This window comes from Phyllostomus hastatus, unplaced genomic scaffold (genome assembly GCF_019186645.2).
Source record: "Phyllostomus hastatus isolate PE091 unplaced genomic scaffold, TTU_PhHast_1.1 phas_contig_840, whole genome shotgun sequence".
NCBI lineage: Eukaryota > Metazoa > Chordata > Mammalia > Chiroptera > Phyllostomidae > Phyllostomus > Phyllostomus hastatus.
The window spans coordinates 124,900-143,257 of record NW_025333970.1 but is presented as its reverse complement, the minus strand read 5'-3'; the positions used below and the strand labels follow the sequence as shown (position 1 = coordinate 143,257).

Below are 18,358 nucleotides of genomic sequence, written 5' to 3'. Positions count from 1 at the left end.
CAGAATAGAAACTGAAAGACCATTTTGAAGCTAAAGATCAGGCAGTAAGGAGCGAGTGACAGGCATGAAACATGCATGACATATTCCCTGGAATCGAGCTAAACAAGTGCTTGGTTTCATAGAGCGGCCCACCCACAGGCCTCAGGTTAGTTTTGCAGAAATAGCATTTGCAGTGAGCTTTTGAATAGTTTTATAGAAGGCCACTAACGTGCCAAGGTCTAGACCACAACTGTCCTCATCACATTTCCAAACCTTCTTTTCAAGAGTTTCCTGCAGGAGAACCTACTTAGGACTAAAAGTCACTGGCTTACAAGACCAGAGGCCAGTGCTTCTCTATTGTAAGGATGTGTTTTTATTCTGTTATTGCAGACAGGGAGGTTACTGGGAGTGAAACCATCTGGGGGAAAGGCTTCTGGGTTAGGAGGTCAACACAGCGTCTGCAGCTTCTGTAGCAGGAAAAGTGAAAAAGAGTAGAAGCCATGCCCCACAGGACTCTGAGGGGAAACTGAGAGGAAAAGAACAGCTCAGAAAAGGAACCAATCAGCATCTTGTGAGGTTGGAGTTTATGTAGTAAAAAACCACCCTTCTGCATTCAAAATATTGGTGGCTAAGCTTATCCCAAAGTGACTTTTTTTCCCTCTGTATTTGGAGAATAATGATATTCTGGTTTCTTAAGACGTTTGGAATATTGATATCCCATCGTTGTAAAAATCCACTTAAAAGTTTCATCTCTCCAGTAGCAGCTTCTATGTCCAAGATTTTTTTTCACATTAGAACAATCCAAATCAGCCCTGGCTGGCGTAGCTCAGTGGATTGAGCGCGAGCTGCTAACCAAAGTGTCGCAGGTTCAATTCCCAGTCAGGGTACATGCCTGGGTTGCAGGCCATGACCCCCAGCAACTGCACATTGATGTTTCTCTCTCTCTCTCTCTCTCTCTCTCTATCTATCTATCTCTATCTCCCTCCCTTCCCTCTCTAAAAATAAATAAATAAAATCTTTTAAAAAAACTATGTTACCTCATAACATTAAAAAAAAAAGAACAATCCAAATCATGCAAAAGAATGTAGCCTATAACCATGAAGCTGAGAAAGGAGAAAGGTGGTTTTGAATTAGCAGGCAGCTGGTGGCCATGGGCTCAGGTGTGGAAAGATTTCATCAAGAAAAGATCACCTTGGGTTTTGATAACTACCAGTCCAACTTCCCAGAGATGAAAAGGGAAAATGACTTGAATGAACTGAGAAGAGCTTCAAATACATCTGAATAAAAGATAGTCACTTTTTCAAGCATGCTCCTAGAAACATCCTTGAAAGTGAGAAAAGAAAGGCAGCCAGTGAGTGCGTGGGCATTATCTAAGAAATGAAGAAATGGAAATGCTTCAAACTGGCTTTGCAGGGTTCCTTGTGTGGAAGAACCGGGCTTCTCTGACAAAAACCCATCCCTACAAATCTGTGCAGGAAATCCAAGCTGGCTGAATTCCAAGTTCCTGAGAAAGAGTTTCAGAGCTTTGGTTTTCTTGAGTAAGTTGCAAAGATGCACTAAGAGATTTCAAGAAAGAAATGTGGGGGCAGACCCAGAATGAAAGACAGGGGTTAGGCTAGATGGGTAGAAAAGGGGGAAAAGAAAGTTGTGACAGAGCTGAATGTCTGTTAAGGCATATTCAAATTAATAATAAACAAGGTGTCCACTTCTGAAGAGCAGAGTGGCCTAGTGGAAGTCATAGCCCAGAGGTCAATGGATTGAAACCATACTCTGCTAGTGTCCAATCAACACACATTGTCTTGTTAGATTCCAAGATCCGCACAAGAACACCAGGCAGAAAAAAACAAATCCTATCACTCATGACAGTGATGCTGTTGCTTTGTATTTCTTGTCCTTTTTTGCATGTTGATGAAAATTAGCCTTTATCAAAATTGTGTCTTTATTAACTTTTTAAAAGCAATATTGTATCAGGAAACAAGGTAGCATCCTGGTAATTTTCTATATGCTGCAATCTTATCACTGCCTCTTTGCTGAGGTACTAACATGTCTCAGAATGAAGACCCACAGTGACAGAGGACACCTGCCTGATCCTTTCTGTCTAAATAGGATGGATCTCAAGATAAAGTGTGAAATTTAAAAAAAAAACAGAATGGGACAAGGGTAAAAGTGGACTCTCTGTGTGCTGGTGCGTTGCCCATGGCTCCACTTTCATGGGAGGCAAGAGTGGGCAGACACATGGCTGAAATGACAAATGCAGATGGAGAGATGAGTGGGGTGAGGAGAAGGAGAGGAGACTGAGGGAAAGGGAAGAAAGGTGGGCATGTTGAAAGTGAGAGGTACCCAAATGTTGAAGTGGGTTTTCAGGGAGTTTGTTTTCCAGAGAGAAGCATGGCAATAAAGATTCCAGGAGACCCCAAGTCTGGAAGAAAACAGAGAAAAGAATGCAGATTGACCCTCCTGCCATCACCAATTTTAGATGCTCCTGAAGCTAGCTCGCTCTTCCCACTTACTGAAATCCAGGGTCAGGGGCCTTTGTGTCCCACAGACCAGCAGTCTCCAAGGCTCTGTCCGCAGCATTAACTGCAGGAATATTCCCCACCCTACTGGGGTACAACTTTCCTAGTCACCCCCCTGCAATAAGTACTCTCTACCAACTGTCTGTGAAATGAAAGAATTTAGGGTTAAATGGAATGCTCAATATTATCAAACTCAGTGGCAGCACTGAAGCCAGAGGATGGGACCAATGTTCCTGGAAGACTATTGATTTACAAAATAATAATGAGCTTCTCTTGAGAGCCTGGGTAGCTCAGTTGGTAGAGCATCAGACTTTTAATCTGAGGGTCCAGGGTTCAAGTCCCTGTCCAGGCGAGCCTGCCCCATTTTATTAAGGACAGTTAATAAAGTCCAGGTAACAGAGCTGGTTTCCAAACATCCCCACAAGAGGGGAAAACGTAGCAGACAAAGACACTGTAAGCTCCATAGTGTTTTCATTAGTTGTCCTTTCCCACTGTTAAAGGAAACACTTCCTGAAGTTCCTAAGAGGAGTTGAAAAGGGGCATCATACAGAAGTAAACTAGTGATAGGATGATTGAAAAATAAGTCAGTTTAAAGTTCTCTTGAAATGACTCATTAATCTGGGAGTGGAGGGGAGCAATTTGGGTGGACCCGACCAAAATGTGGGAGAGCAGTGACTTCTAGGTTCTCTGAGATTCCCCACTGTCTCAACAATCTCTTCCTAGGCAGGAAATTAGTGTCACCTTGCAAAAGACTCTGGTTGGAAAACATTTTGAAATTGTCTTAGCTGTCATTCATGTTTTGTGTTGACATTAAACAGTTCCTGTTGTTATCCAGGGGGTTGGGTTATGGTTGAAGACCCCAATCATGGCCTTCTAGTGCATGGTGTCTGTAGACTGTGCCTTAAATCACGCCACTGAGACCATTCAGGTACTGAGACTTCAGTATGTTCTTTAATTCTTTGTTTTTAGCCAAATAATATGCCGTCAAAACACTGCACTAACACAAAATCCATTGGGTTAGTTCTCTCTCTCACTCACTATATTATTAATTTGAAATAATTAGGTCCATACCATTTAGATTCTCTGCCCCATTCTTGTTTATTTTATTAGTTTTGTGAATACATGTCTTAGTTGGCCTTTAGCAGGAATGCAGTAATTAAATGAAGCTAGATTAGACCTTAAACTCGGTAAAGACGATGATGAGTTCCTCTAGCTCAGCTACAGTTGGCTGAAGTAACAACTAAAATCCTGCCTGGATAGAAACTTGAATTCTGGGCCCTCAGACTAAAGCTCTGATGCTATACCCACGGAGCTATCCAGTATCCCACCATAAGTGATAGCTCGTCCTATAAATAACTAAATTCCTTAAGTAATTTATATCTTCAGGAAGGGCTGGGGACACCCATAACTTCAAAAACTGGCAGGATCTTCCAAAAGTGTGGCCCGGCCACCTAGGTTGTTAATCACTAAGCAGACAGTTTACTCTGCACATTGCATTCATTAAGCAGCTAATTACTGTGCACAGTTTCAGGGAGAATGAAGATTATTCCCAGAGTCAATTATTGCCGAAGGGCATTCTTCAGTCCGGGCAGAAGCATCGTCGGAGACCTTATTTACTCCTCACATAGGTTTGAAGAGCGACGCTCAGGCTCTCTCACCAAGCCTCAGGGGGTACGCTGAAGACAGGAATCTTCCAGAGAATGAAAAGAAGCTTGTAACTTTGACACAATGCAGCGTAATCAATCCGAGGTCCCCCTCCATATTTTTCCTGCAGTTTCAGAATAGAGCGTGTAGGTTCTGTTAACCTAAGAATAAAAGGTCCTTCAAAGTGAGAGGCAACAAGCATTTATTTGAAATCAATTAAGAATAGCTCTTTGGGATGCACTGGCTCAGGCAGAAGCCCAAATAGTGTTCCGATTAGGAGACAAAGGCAAGAGGTGTGTATGAGCAAGAGAAGGGGAACAATGACATTTGTAGAAGGAAGGCGGCGCTGTCGGTGCAGAAAAGCTAATCTAGTGACGCTAATTCTAAATATGTTCTATTTTCAGTCTAGTAGTCATCATATCTGCTTTTCGTTATCCTTGAAAACAGTTCTTTGGGGCACAATGTTGCTTTAGGCCCAGTCTAAAGTGATTTTGTCCTGTTTTAGTACCCAAAGATTTGAGACCTGAAACGGGTAAAAGCAGTTCCTCTTGGAGAGGCAGCTCCGACTCCATTTTAAAGTGGCTCCGTTTCTATTCTTTTTTCACAGGTCTTTAGAACTCAGGGAGGAAAAAAAAAAAAAATCCAGGGCTTTCCCTAACTGCCCCCGGCCCCAATTTTTCTAGCTCATTCAAAGACAGAAATGAGCTGGCAGACGGGGCAGGAGCAGCCTCCTGATACACCCGCTCCTCCCGCCAGCGCCACAGCGACAGCCTCCGGCGTCTCTGAGAACCGGTTTTATCCCCGCTCGGATTTCTCAAACCTGCGTCACCACGCGCGTTCTGAACACTCATCAGTCATCGCTCACGCTCTGAAACCGAGCTTGTCAGGATGGCCGAGTGGTCTAAGGCGCCAGACTCAAGCATTCGCTTCCCGCGCTCGGGCTTTCTGGTCTCCGTATGGAGGCGTGGGTTCGAATCCCACTTCTGACAAGACGTTTTGTTACTGTCGTGTTCGCTAGAACTGCTGGGAGGAAACGAGAGGGTAGAAGGATCGCACAGGAAGTGAAGCTCACGGACCCAATCTTCCTGGAAGTTTCATCTTAGCAGGTCTAGAAAGTGAAAGCGTGTTGGCGCTTCGCCAAACACGGCGAAGTGTGTACTTTTGGTCCCGCCCTCTTCTGCGTAGTCTCAGCTCACATGTCGAGGAATGCCGGGTGAGGGGTCCAGGGTTGGTTTTCAGGATCGTTTTTCTCTCCCTGCACCTTGGACACTTGAATCAGCGGCAGCACAGGTTTCCTTGGAGACCGGAAAGCGCAGTGACGTTCAGCCAGGAGGCTGGCCTCCTGCAAGTCCTAGCACAAGGGTTGGCCCCACCCAGGCCTAAAACCAGAGTCACCCTGACTCCACCTCGGTGCTCAGTGGTTTCAGCTTCATTTCAGAGAATCCAGCATTCAGCACGAGCCCAGCTCATCCGCGAGGAAGCAGGAGCTGGCCGATGAACTGCCCCTAACTTTGCTGGAAAAGGAAGATACCTGTAAAGTGCATTACCGTGCTCTCAGCCTAGTGCTTCTAATGTGGGGCTGTCGGAGAGTGTGACCTCCCACCTTACGTCTTATTCGCCTGAGGAATTTGCCCAACTTGCTAAACACACATTTGTCTACACAGAAGTCTGATCGTCACATCTATCTATCCCCTTTCACAACTTAAGAATGTCTTCCCTTCCACCTGTAGTCGTGGCCGAGTGGTTAAGGCGATGGACTAGAAATCCATTGGGGTCTCCCCGCGCAGGTTCGAATCCTGCCGACTACGAACAGAGCCGTGTTTTGCTAAACCGCTCACCGTGGAGTTCCCGCAGCAGGAGAGAGCACGTGGACCTGTTTCGGACCACAGCGGCTGCAGGTTCCTTTCCTAAACGTGTCCTGTCACATCCCCGCAAAACTCCAGAGCCCGTTCTCTCCCACGTGTCCACGTGTTGCCCACAAAAAGCCAAGTGAATAGGGCTGTTTCCTCAAAAACTTTGCTCGAAGGGCAGTGCTCAAGGCTGTCTCCAAGTTTCTCTCTCCCAAACCCTATTAAGTAAGCTATTTCAAAAAGAGACAATTTCCTGAAAAGTGTTACTTAGTAGAGAATAGTTAGTCAAAGTCTCAAAAGAAACTGTTTTTATTTTATTTTAAAATGTATCATAGTGTAAAATTGGTGATAGGAACTCAGGAAAAATATTTTTATGATGACGAAGAGATCAAGATCACTTGGAAATAAAAAAAAATATGATTTAAAAAACCGTAATTAGACTCCCCAGGACACCGGCTATAACTCACCATAGAGAATAGCTTGTTTACGAGGTTTTATCTCTATATTTTGCAAGTGCTACTTAGACATTCCTTTAAAATTACTTCCTTTGGCTATGTTTTGGCTCTACTCCCGTGAGTTACAGTATAACATTTTCTTCAGGCGCTGGAGTTGTATTGGGCGAATATAGCCCAGTCTGGTACAAGGTCCCAGGCCTTAGAAGTTGTGCACTATAAAGGTTTTGCATGGAACAGATGTTTTGCAAGTTCCTTGTATTTACGTGTTCGTTTTAAATCGCGGAGGCAATTGGAAGGAGAGGTGGGTCCTTTGCGCGTTTGCTCATCCGGGTTAGCAGGCGAGGTTGGTTCTGCGTTCTCTTCCTTCGACGAGCGCCCCCGAGCGCAGCGGCGGTCCAGCGAGACGCTCGCAGATCCCCAGCGGGTGTTAGTTCAGCGGGGATGCCCTTGGTTGCCTCGCTTAGTTTAAGTTCTCTTCCAGTGTGTAAGAAGTCGTTCTGCAGTCCTGGGAGATGGCTGCACACCTGCTGGGAATCCCACCAGCACGGACTCCCGTGAGCATCTGGCTAAAGCTGCTGAGTGTCCTGGGTGCGCAGGGCAGCCGAGACTACGCCGAAAGGGGCGGGACTCTGCAGGGCTGTGGAGGGTGGACTCCGGAGAAACCGCGTTCAGAACCTGGAAACCTGTTCTGTAACTGGGTCCCCAGGGAAAGGTCTGCGCAACTGCAGTAAGCTCATCTTGAGTGCAGTTGAGAGCCTTCGCTGGGCATCTGCCTCGCGATGGAGGCGAACAGATGACCTTGAAATGCGGCGTCTCTGATACACTCCTTATCCATCGCTACATGTGACAAAATTCAGACTTTTTCTTCAAGCGCAACTTTCCCATTTTGTCTCAAACACATTTCTATTGCAAGTTTCTTCTGTGGATTTGCCAGAAGTCGATACATTAAAGCTCGCTTTCTTACAGGAATTCGACCTGATAACTACCTACTGTAGATGGAGAAAAATATCTCATGGCTGAGATTTAGCAGACTTGCAGATAAGAGACATGAAATCTCTAAATTCAGTTTACCTATCTGTCTGTATAGGAACTAAAAATACCAACTTCACCAAGTTTTTAAACATTAAATCATATCATCAATAAAAGACGTTCAATCCAGGGATGTTATATCCAAGAAATGCTTGCTCATTGTTTCTTAATGAAGAAAGCAAGGAGTAAGACTACTAACTTTCCGAGTTAATTGTAGGGGGAAGGTAGACTTCCTAGGTTCGGGTACTCAGCAAAAAAAGAAATAAAAAAAAGATAAAGTCCCTTATGATTTTCTTCAAAAGAGTGTCGTGAGTGGATGTAGATTAAAAACATTAAGTGACCTACTACGTTCAGTAGAATTACTCTAACCCATCATGTAGAATTATGGAGACACGTTCCCACGTGGGGTTCCATGGTGTAATGGTCAGCACTCTGGACTCTGAATCCAGCGATCCGAGTTCAAATCTCGGTGGAACCTGTGCTCTAGCTTTTTTATTTTTCTCTGCCCCTGTCTCTGGGAAAAGTTTTTTCCACGTTAAATTACCTGATATCTCCTGACATCTCCTGAGTTCCTGAAGTTCCAACACACCTACATCTGTGAGGATGCAGGAATAAAATCCCACCCTGGTTTAATAGAATTTATTTTATAAGGAAGAAAAGAGCATCATGATGTCAGAGTAAGAAACACTTGACAGCAAATATACACTTTGTGATACAATATTTGACCTCTTTTGAAGAGAGATGAAGCTCGGTGAGGACTACTAATGAGACAGAGATTCACTGTTTAGTCATGGCCAAGTGGTTAAGCCAGGGAACTGAAAGTCTATTGGGATGTCTTTACACAGGTTCCAATTCTGCTACTATGGTCAACATCTCACTTGTGTGGGAACTGGCTGTTTCCCAGGAAGGAAAATCTCCCAAGGTGATAGTTCTTGGTCCCAGTGAAAAACTCCATATGTCCCTCCCATAATAGTACTTCTCCACCATTTATTACTTTTTAAAAAGGGAATTAGAACACAGTCCTAATAGTGTTTTTTCCTCCCCTACCATCCCCAAGAGAGCCTAGGCTTTGGTGATGTCTTCGTGTTTCCTGCAGTCAAAATGCTGCATTGAAGGCAGCCTTTCCTACAGAAAACAGTGTTTGCTTTCCAAGTAGTTGGACCCTTCTACAAGCATGTAGAAAATTCCAGGAAATCTTGGATCATCTACAGGAAAAGCCAAGACTCAGAGCTAAATGGTCACCAAATTGTAAATCCAAACTGGGTATCAATAAGCAAACCACTACACATTTCAAGAAATTAGGGAAAGGCATGTTCTTTGTAATTCAATCAAAAAGAGTCAACAAAGACATGCCAGGCTGGCTTGTCCTGGGGTCCAGGACAGTGGTGAAGAGAGAGGGACTAAAAATGAAGCGAGGCTTTGACTCATTCTGGGCACAGGTTTCAGATGCAAAATCCCATTATATGGTTAACAAGTATGAGTTAATGTATTTAAGGAATGCTAACCATGGTTGAGTATCTTCCTAGGAATCCCTAGGAAGATTAGATCTATCTCTGCCTTGGCAGCTTACCATTCAGCCTCTCCCTCTCTCGCTCTCTTCCCCCCCATTTTTAAATGAAAAAGCATTCTCCATTTCTGAGAGCAGCTGTATATCTTCTTTCTTTATTATTTGATAAGTTTACCCAAGGATTTAGTAATTTTATCTCTTTTTTTCAGGTAAAATTTCAGCTTTGTAGATAATCTACATTTATGTTTCTAGTCTAAAGCATTAAATGAGCCATTTTCTTCATTTCCTTCCCTGAGATTTCTTTGTGTAGTATTTGCTGATTTTCTATTGCTTTTCCAATGTGTCACTGGATCAATGCTGTTCAGTCTTTATTTTTATATATGTAATTTAAAAATCCATCTAACTGTGTTTAGCTACACAAAACATTTTCAAAGTAATTATTTTGATAACATGTATATCGAGACCCACAGAATGGAGGATATCAAATGTCCTGGACCATGTCACGAACCTATACCCAAGTCAGCCTGCACTTACCGGAAACATCTCACTGTCAAGGTGAGGTAAGTCCTTGGCCAAATCATGGTCCCTGAAACCAGAAAGACGGAGGTCGAAGTTACTGGTATGTTGTTTCCGTGGACAAGGGCCATCTCCTCAAACCCCACATTGCCCAGTCCTGTACTTGTCCTTCCTTACCCCAGCATCTCTTCTGACTTCTTCCCTGCGGCTACGCCCGTGGGTGTCCACCCTCGTCTCTCCCATCCTCTCCCTGCTTTCTCTGCTCCTCCTCTTCCAGCGTCTCTGAGTTGAACACTTTTCCCTCCGTTTCCCTCCTCCAGGACAAGGTGGAATCACATCAACCCACCGCCTGCCTCTGCCCACACACGGAGATACCTTTATTCCAGGTTCTTCTCTGACCCTCTCCTCCACAGTGGACGGGGACTTCATCCCCTTTAAGGACTGGATGCCCTGCAGTGGAGAAATGTGCACGGCCCTGGTCACGGTCATGGACATTCATGGTCATGCTTCTCAGCTTCATCACGTATTTCCAAGCACCTCTGAGAGTCCAGCAAGCAGTGAGGGAGCAGGCAGTTGAGGTGGAAATTAAAGGAAACTGAGGGCATCTTCCGTTATTTTGGGAGCTTTGAACGTAGTTGGAGCGGTGCAAATGAGGTGACACTGTCCGAGAATAGAGGACAGGAAGGTTGTCGGGTCATCTGCATCCCCTCGAGCAGAATTTTTGCTTCGTGGTGAAGGAAGCAGAGGCCAAACGTGAGAAGAAAAACCTAGCAGAGGATGGTTTCGATCCATCGACCTCTGGGTTATGGGCCCAGCACGCTTCCGCTGCGCCACTCTGCTCACAGCCGAGGAAGTAGAGGTAGTTTACAGCCTCAAATCTTACTCACTTGTCCAACACCTGCATTTCCATGCTGAATGTGGTTTCTGTCTTCATTAATTTTTTCTTCCCTGTATCCATCTTCTCTGCGTTTTGTCGTCTTTCCCCCCCTACATTCCAAGTCACTGTCAGTGTCATTGCCACACAGCTTCCGGCAAATCTTCAGTCCCTTTGGGCTCCAATCCTGGATGGATCCCTCCCCAAGCCATTACCACTTTCAGTCTGGGAATTACTTTGTGAGAGAATGGCGTTGAAAACTCTTTTTCTGTTTAGTAGAGATTGAGAATTACACACCCAGACTGTGCAGCAGGACTCCCCTGGCTCACTGGAGCGTTCAAACATCAACTCTGCTACTTACTAACTGTGATTTCAGCGAGTTACTTAAGATTTCTGTATCAGTTTCTTATCCTTTAAAATGAGGATGCAATGGTTTAATATGTTTCAAAGTGCTTAGAAAACATCCTTAGCAGAGAGCGACTTCTACATTAAAGGCTGGATTTTATTTATTTTGCTAGATAAATATCTCAAGGCAAAGAATGATTTTTCTTGATGTTGTTTTTACGAAAGTTAAACAGGTGCAAAAAATGTGCACAATTCTTAAGCGTTTGGCTCTGACTTTTCACAATGTCCAAACACCAGTGTGACCCAGAGTAAAGTATGTCACAACCAGCAGCCAGAAGCTCCCACAGGACCCAGACACTTTCCACCAAGATAACCACTATCTTCTTATCTAATAACATAGGAAACGTCTCCCCCCAAAATGTATATAAGTACAAGTGTCCAGATTTACTACTTGTGTGTTTTCTTTCACTCAGTAGTATATTAAGGGCTTGTTGACTTGTATTGCCATACAGAGTTCCATTGCAAGAACACGGCACAGTCCTCTCCCAGTTTTTCTGCTGTTGAGAGCACACAGTTGCATGTAAACGGCAGTCTTTGCTCTGAACAGACCGGAGAGTCACTGGGGTCCACAGAGTCCGTGCCGTTTTCCCCTTCCGATCCCACTTTGAGTTCACGTGAGCCGGGGATTCCCAGCCAACCATTCCTAAAAGGGGGACAAAAAACAACTAGAAATAACGGCGCAGAGAAGAGTAAGTCCCGCCAAGTTACGGACTCCGACCGCTTGGCCGAGAGCTCAGAGTGGTGACCACCGCACCACAGGACCCCAGGGTCCGGAGCGCGGCCGGCAACCTGCCGGGCAGGACGTGCCACCGGTCCGGACGCGCGAGTCGGCCCCCTTCAGGGGCGGAGGCTCGCCTCCGGGCTCTCGCCCTCTGCCGCCCGGGCAGCCGCCCCTTGCTCGCGCGCTCGGCTCCCGGAGCCAAAGCCTGCAGCTATTGGGGCTCCGAGGGCGCGGGAGGCGGCCCGCGCTCCTCTGCAGCAGGTCGGCGCGGCCGCCCGGCCGCAGGGCGGCTCCACGCGCACGGTCCGCTGCGCGGCGGCGGGACCGCGGCCGCTCCCGACCCCACGCCGGGACGCCGGAAGGGCCGCCGGGAGTGCGGGCGTCGGTTCCCGGAAACGCCCCGCCTCGCGTGGGCCTGAGGGTGGTGCGCGACGAAAAGCTCCAGCGCCTCAAACCGGGGCTGGTCGGACAGAGCTGCCCCCTGCCTCTCCCAGGCTCCTCGGCGGAGAGAGTCCCTGGGCCCGGAAGGGGACGTGAGTGTCCGGCCCGTCCACCGCCGCCCGGCCACGGTGGGGACACCGCCGGGGATGGAGGGCGCTCGGCCGGAGCCGAAGGTTGGGGACCGTCGGAACCGAGCGCTGAGCAGAGAAGCAGGCGCCTTGCCGGCGGGTAACACCGGCAGGGGGCAGTACTGGGGCCCGCACACGACCCCTGGGCGGGAATCGCGCGCCGCCAGGACGTGTTTACTGCGCGGACACCGCCGCTCCGCCGGAGCAGGTTCCTCCGCAGGAACGGGCCGCTCGTTAACGCGGGCGCGGCCGGGGCGCAGGGTGCCCGCGGCGCGTGAGTGACGGAGGACGGCTCCGGCCGCCTCCCCCGCCCGCGGCCTCTCGTCCACTCCCTCTGCGAGAGGCCGCAGCGACTGGGAGGAGCTACCTGGAGTCAAAACAAAAACGTGGCCACAGGAAATTATTTCTTCAAGGGAAAGCAGAACTCTGGCTTGCAATGTGCAATCCCCTCCCCTCCTCTGTTCATGAATGAGCCACAGGATCAGACCCGTGATGCAGCCTGCACCGCCGACCCCGCGCCTAAGAGCGCGAAGACTGGCAGTTAGGAAGGACAACTTCCGTGCGGACTGCTGTGTCCGTGCTGTGCACGCAGGATTAAGCGGGGCACCAAGCACTGGCTCTGCCCTTGGAGATTTGGGGTTACCATGATGGGAAAGCCGGAAAGTAATAATAAATTAACACCCGCATTGGAAGTCTTAGGGGTACTGAAGGTAACTGGGGGCTGATAGCGTATTCTTCAAATAAAAATAAAAACTGGATGTTCACTTTTTGAGCAGAGATTGAAAATACTGTTTAGAAGGGAGCCTTGGCCCTCACCTTCCCATATATAAGATACAAGATAGGAGCACAGTCGGTGGACTGGTTGCCGGGGCGGCAATTCCATAGTGAAAGTCAAGGAGGAGTGGAGGGAACGTTGATGAAGGGACCCCAGTCTAAGCTAGGGCTTTCGGGTCCCACGTGCCCGCTTTGAGCAGTGAAAGGCAGGGAGCACCGTGGGTGACTTCAGGGAACACGAGATCACCTGGGCTTCCGCCCTCAGTGTAAGTGTGAGTGTGGACTGAGGTCCGTTCCACATCGCAGAAGGTGCCGGCCAGTCTGAGGGAATTGGACCGAAGTCTTTGTGTTCACTCACAGGCATTTTATTTATTTTCCCCCAAACAAAATGCTGCTGGCTAATTCTCCCTCCCCCACTTTTTTTTCACAATAAAGAATTTATTAGTGCAAAGATTCATACCATATTTTTTGGCTCTGTATCATATTGAAAAAATCTATGAAACCCCTTTTTCACAAATGTGTCCCTAGGTGCACACACCTACCATTTTGCAAACTATTTCAGAGGGCTTGTGAAACACTTGAATTCCATGGACTTCAAGCTAAGAGTCTTCTGCAATGGACTTTCTCCTCTACGTCATAACCTAAGTATTAACTAAATAAGAAACAAGTTCTGTAAGAGATTAAGCATCACATTGCTAAAGTAAAATCGTCTCTTAATTGTGGCTGAAGGTTTCAGTAATCTGGGTCTTGTAAATTAGGTCAATGCTGCATCTATGACTGAAGCCAAGATACAAGCTAAACTGGTTCTCGGAGGGCTCTTGAGGTGCCGATTCTGGATCTGCTGTTTGGGGAGATGACTCAAGACATAGGTAGGTCAGATGGAATCGAGAGGAATAGGCCCATTTTAATCACAGGGTAACAAAGGGAAATCTTTGGTCAAATGGGATAAAATCTCAGAAGTTTGGAGATGCAGAAAATATGACTAAAATTGTACATTTGGGTAAGTCTAAATGAATATTGACTGGATAAAATCATCTGAGTGTCTTATCCAGGATAAGATGAATATGAACTTTAATACATTTCAACATTGACATACAAGAGTCAACCAATGAATGCATAAATAAGTGGAAAAACAAAGCAATGTCTTTCTCCCTCTCTCTCCTTTCTTCTTTCTCTCTAAAACTCTGTAAGTAAAAAAAAATTAAAAATACTTGAGTAATAATGTCTGCTTCACATAGAAAACAAAGGGAAAACCCCCCACAATCCTAAAACTCAGAAACTACACTAGCAATACTTTGGTGTATGCTCTCCCACAACCCAGATATTTATAATGCAAATGTTTTCCCTAATTGAAGGGATACAGTATGTACATTTTTCATTTAACATGAAAATTTCTCACTCTCATTAAACATTAAATTCAATGTTAAATTTCTCTTCTCATTTAACATTATATCACATGCTTCTTCCCTGAGCTATCACAAACTTCCAAAATATTGTTTTAATACTTTGTAATAATCTTACAGCTATGTACAACCTAAGTTAAATAATCATTCCCTTCCCCCACTGTTGAAAATGTTATTTTCATTTTATTGTTATAACTAAAAGTATCATAAATGTCTGTGCACATAAATAATATGCTTTAGAGTGCTTCCCTGGAGGTTTTCTCTAAAATTAGCTTCCCTGGGTGGAATTTAGAATTTGTTAAAGCAGCAACAAGGGCCTGGTTCCAGATGGAGAGGGGTTTTGTAATAGCTTCTCCCTATTCACCTGGTCCCTGGGCTGCAGCTGCCCTCTCTGGGGAAGGTGAAGAGGAGAGGTTTTCCTGAGGGATGAGTTCTTCCAGCATCATTTCCTTCAGCTCTTAGACCCTTCCTGCTTTCTCACCTGTATGTGCACTTAGGTTGGATTTCGATCATTTCTGCAGATCTGAACCTGCCATCCTCTGTAATTAATTGCCTGTGTCATTCACTCAAAATAAATCTGTATATGTACACATCCTATTGGTTCTGTTTCCCTGGAGAACTCTGACTATGGACACAGTCTTTTTTTAGGCACATGTAATATAAATATCTTCTCTAAGATTTGCCTTGTACTTGCTTACTGGTAGCTAGTAATGAACAAAATTTTCCAATGTTGGTGAAGCCTAATTTATGCATAAATATTTTCTTTTGTGGTGACTTCCTTTTTGTGCTGTTTTAGAAATTCTTGCATACCAGAGTCATGAAGAAATTACCCTAAGTTATCTCTCAGAAGCATTATTGCCTTACCTTTCATGTTTAAATATACAGTTCATGTGATTAAGTTTTGTGTATGTTGTAATTCATTTATTTCTATATCGATATACAAATGAGCCACCAATTTATTGAATTTCAATTTACTGGAAACAAAAACAGTCTTTCCCTAAAGCACTGCAGGATCATCTTTGTTTTAAATCAAATGACTGTATGAGTGGGTCTGTTTAGGATGTGTTCTTCAATGCCAATGTTTAGTTATCCATCCAAGGAAGTGCCACACTGTCTTGATTGCCATGAGTTTATAATAGCCATTTTTTTTTCCTGTCAGACGACAATTCATAAAGTCTAACATTCACAAGCATGTTGCTTGGAGCTCCAGATCTTGTTGAAAGGAGCAATGCCGACACTCTTCAAATGCTCCTGGAACTTGGTGTCTCCTCTTCCCACAAGTGTATGACCATTTTGCCATTGGCCTCCACACATCCGATCTTGTGGAGGCTCGAGTCCAGGGGCATCAGCTTGGAGTTGCCCAGGTGAGCCAGTGCAGCTGGATGGAGCACACACAGCCCCCAGCCGCGCCATTTCGGTATCATCATTCCAGGGGTTGATGTCTAAGAGGATGGAGGACTCAAAGCAGTTACATGGCCGTTTGGACCTTCTTGGCATATGGCCCCAGTAGATCTACGTGCATGCAAATGGAAAGCAGAGGCCAGGCAACCATGTTCTTATTAACTCCCAAGGAGTCTTCTAAATCCCTTGTGACTTAAAACCAGGTTCTCCTCTGGGCCTTAAAGTAGCTGTGGCTTTCGTATCTTAGAATGGCACTAAAGTGTTTCTCTGGTCATCGCGCCGGACTGGGAGCGACGCCAGCAGGAGAGGTGTGGGTCCCCTGCAGCTCAGTTCCCAGAGCCCTGCAGTGGCCGGTCGCCCAGCGCGTTCCAGGAGGCAGAGGAGCGGCAGCTGCGCCGCCGAATCAGGCACCCATGAGTTCTGCAGCTTTCACGTTAAAGAAAAGTGGAATACAGCACTTGATCCTAAGCAGTGACGCGATTGCCGGGAAGTGTAAAGGGGTGACTGAGCACAAAACAGGTCCTTCCACCTTCCAGAAGATCTGAAACCCGGTCTCCCGCGCTACCTGGGAAGGCAGTGGGATACTCAACCACTGTGCCAACGAGGACGAACCCTGTCTGAACGACCGATCCCACGGAATCTTTCACTGACCAAGATCGTAAAGAGGAACAGGGCCATTCTGGGGTGGAAGAAAACGCCCTGGAGAACATGCGGGGTATCCCCACACCTGCACGGAGGCAATGCAGACTAAGCAGTGATCGCGCACCTTTTGGTAAATGAAAGGGTGTTTGTAACTTCTATCCCCGTTGCTGTGGCGCTTTGTTCTGGCAAATGTAACCAAGGAGGACACTGCTGTTTCCATCCCCTCGGGGAGGGGGGGAAAAAGCGACCCCTGTAACCCCGTAGTCGGCAGGATTCGAACCTGCGCGGGGAGACCCCAATGGATTTCTAGTCCATCGCCTTAACCACTCGGCCACGACTACACAGCTGTAATATGCTTTTAGCTTGTAGATTATAAAGAATACAAACAAGGGTAACAAGCAGACCTTGTGAGGTGGTTACAAATTGTGAGGTGAAATTATTGTTGCCCATTATTTATGTGTATCAATTTTTTTTGTTCAAACATTTAATCAAGCATATATGATCACTTCCCCAAGCCATTTGAAACGTTAGCTTTAATTGATGTTAGATAAAAAAAAAATACTAAATCTCCTGTATTTAATAAAACTGGAAAAATACAAAGCGATTAGTGATGCATTGGAACTAAAATTATTAATCAACTGGTTGTTTGTTTTAGGGTCACAATGAACAGGGACTGGACACAGCTGCCATTTCGTTTTACTGGCTTGGAAAAAAAATGGCAGAATGGATTTCAGTAAAGGAAGAGAGTAAGGCTTGAGTTTCAGGAGGGAAAAAAATTAGTTCAGTTATTATTTTAGCCCTAAACTGGAAACAAACCAAATGTTCACCTACAGTAGGAAATTTTTTTCCCCATACAATGGAATACCACACCACAAGGAAAGTGAAGGGACTATAAGTACACCAACCACATAAATGTAATCTCACAAAATGATAAAGCCAGACACAAAAGAATACATACTATACATTTTTTTGAAAGTTTGAAAACAGGTGTAACTAATCTATGGTGTTGGAAATCAGAATAATGATTACCCTTGGGAGGTAAAAACTGGGAGGCCCTGCTACTCTTGGGATAAGTTTCTGGGAATCTGATAATGATTTTGGCTTGCACACTGGGTGCTGAGTAAAGAGGTGTGCTTGCTTTGTGTAAATATATTGAGTTGTTCACCTTCATGTGATTTTTTTGTGTATCTACTAAACTTCAGTAAATATTTTCTTTTAAAAAGTCCATCCACAGCATGTAATACTTTTGCTGTCACTGAAAGGTATGGTATACATGAATATTTATTGATGACACACTAATATATTCATTATCTATCTTAAGTTAAAAAATAACAAAATCTTACTGTGCAAATAACTAAGGCAGGGTTCTATCTTAAGTTATTAACATATATATATTCTGTGTATTTCCATCCTCTCCTGTTTAGCTTTGTAAGAAACTACCAAACTGTCTTCCATCATGGCTATACTGCTTTGCACGCCCACCAGCAATGAATGAGAGGTGTATTGTTTCTTAAACTCAAAAAATTATTCATCTCTTTACTAAGGAGTCTTGTGTTAGAGATTAAAAGTGAGAGTCTGGGACCAAATTACTAACTGAAGTCCTCTCTTCCCCATTGCCTGGTTATGTGACCCTGGGCAGATTATTCAATTTATCTGTGCCCCATTTTCTTTTGTTGTAAAGTAGGAACGATAATACAGAAATAACTTGATTAGGTTGTTCCAAGATATGAATAAATAGATATAATGCCTGAAACACTGCCTGGCACACACAGAGTGTTAAATGATAGCTGATTTCATGCGGTCTCACCTCTCTGAAGGTCAATTACCCACATACTGTCTTTCTTTCCTGTTCTTTATATCTATTCATCAAGCTTCCTTTGAATCATGAAGGAGCTTTAGAAGAATGCCCTATACATAACTGATTCACTTTGCCACCACATCATTTCAATTCTTCTCTAGTATAACTATATGTTGCTGAATTTTAAATATGTTTGCTGTATGTCTTTATCCCTTCTCAATAAAAAGTATCTTTTTATTTCAACGTGTTCTCTCACAGCTTTCTCTCATGTTTCC

General features: G+C 45.1%; 6 non-coding genes across 6 annotated transcripts; 4 read left to right on the top strand and 2 right to left on the bottom strand.

Annotated features, from left to right (window-relative positions):
• Nucleotides 1-2,774: 2,774 nt before the first annotated feature.
• Nucleotides 2,775-2,847, top strand: TRNAK-UUU. Its single transcript has one exon. It is a non-coding gene; the product is annotated as a tRNA-Lys (tRNA).
• A 2,174-nt stretch (nt 2,848-5,021) lies between these two features.
• Nucleotides 5,022-5,128, top strand: TRNAL-CAA. Its single transcript has 2 exons — nt 5,022-5,059; nt 5,083-5,128. It is a non-coding gene; the product is annotated as a tRNA-Leu (tRNA).
• A 737-nt stretch (nt 5,129-5,865) lies between these two features.
• On the top strand, nt 5,866-5,947 carry TRNAS-AGA. Its single transcript has one exon. It is a non-coding gene; the product is annotated as a tRNA-Ser (tRNA).
• Nucleotides 5,948-7,879: 1,932 nt separating this feature from the next.
• On the top strand, nt 7,880-7,951 carry TRNAQ-CUG. The gene has a single exon. It is a non-coding gene; the product is annotated as a tRNA-Gln (tRNA).
• A 2,313-nt stretch (nt 7,952-10,264) lies between these two features.
• TRNAM-CAU lies at nt 10,265-10,336 on the bottom strand. Its single transcript has one exon. It is a non-coding gene; the product is annotated as a tRNA-Met (tRNA).
• Nucleotides 10,337-16,544: 6,208 nt separating this feature from the next.
• Nucleotides 16,545-16,626, bottom strand: TRNAS-AGA. The gene has a single exon. It is a non-coding gene; the product is annotated as a tRNA-Ser (tRNA).
• Between the last annotated feature and the right edge of the window lie 1,732 nt (nt 16,627-18,358).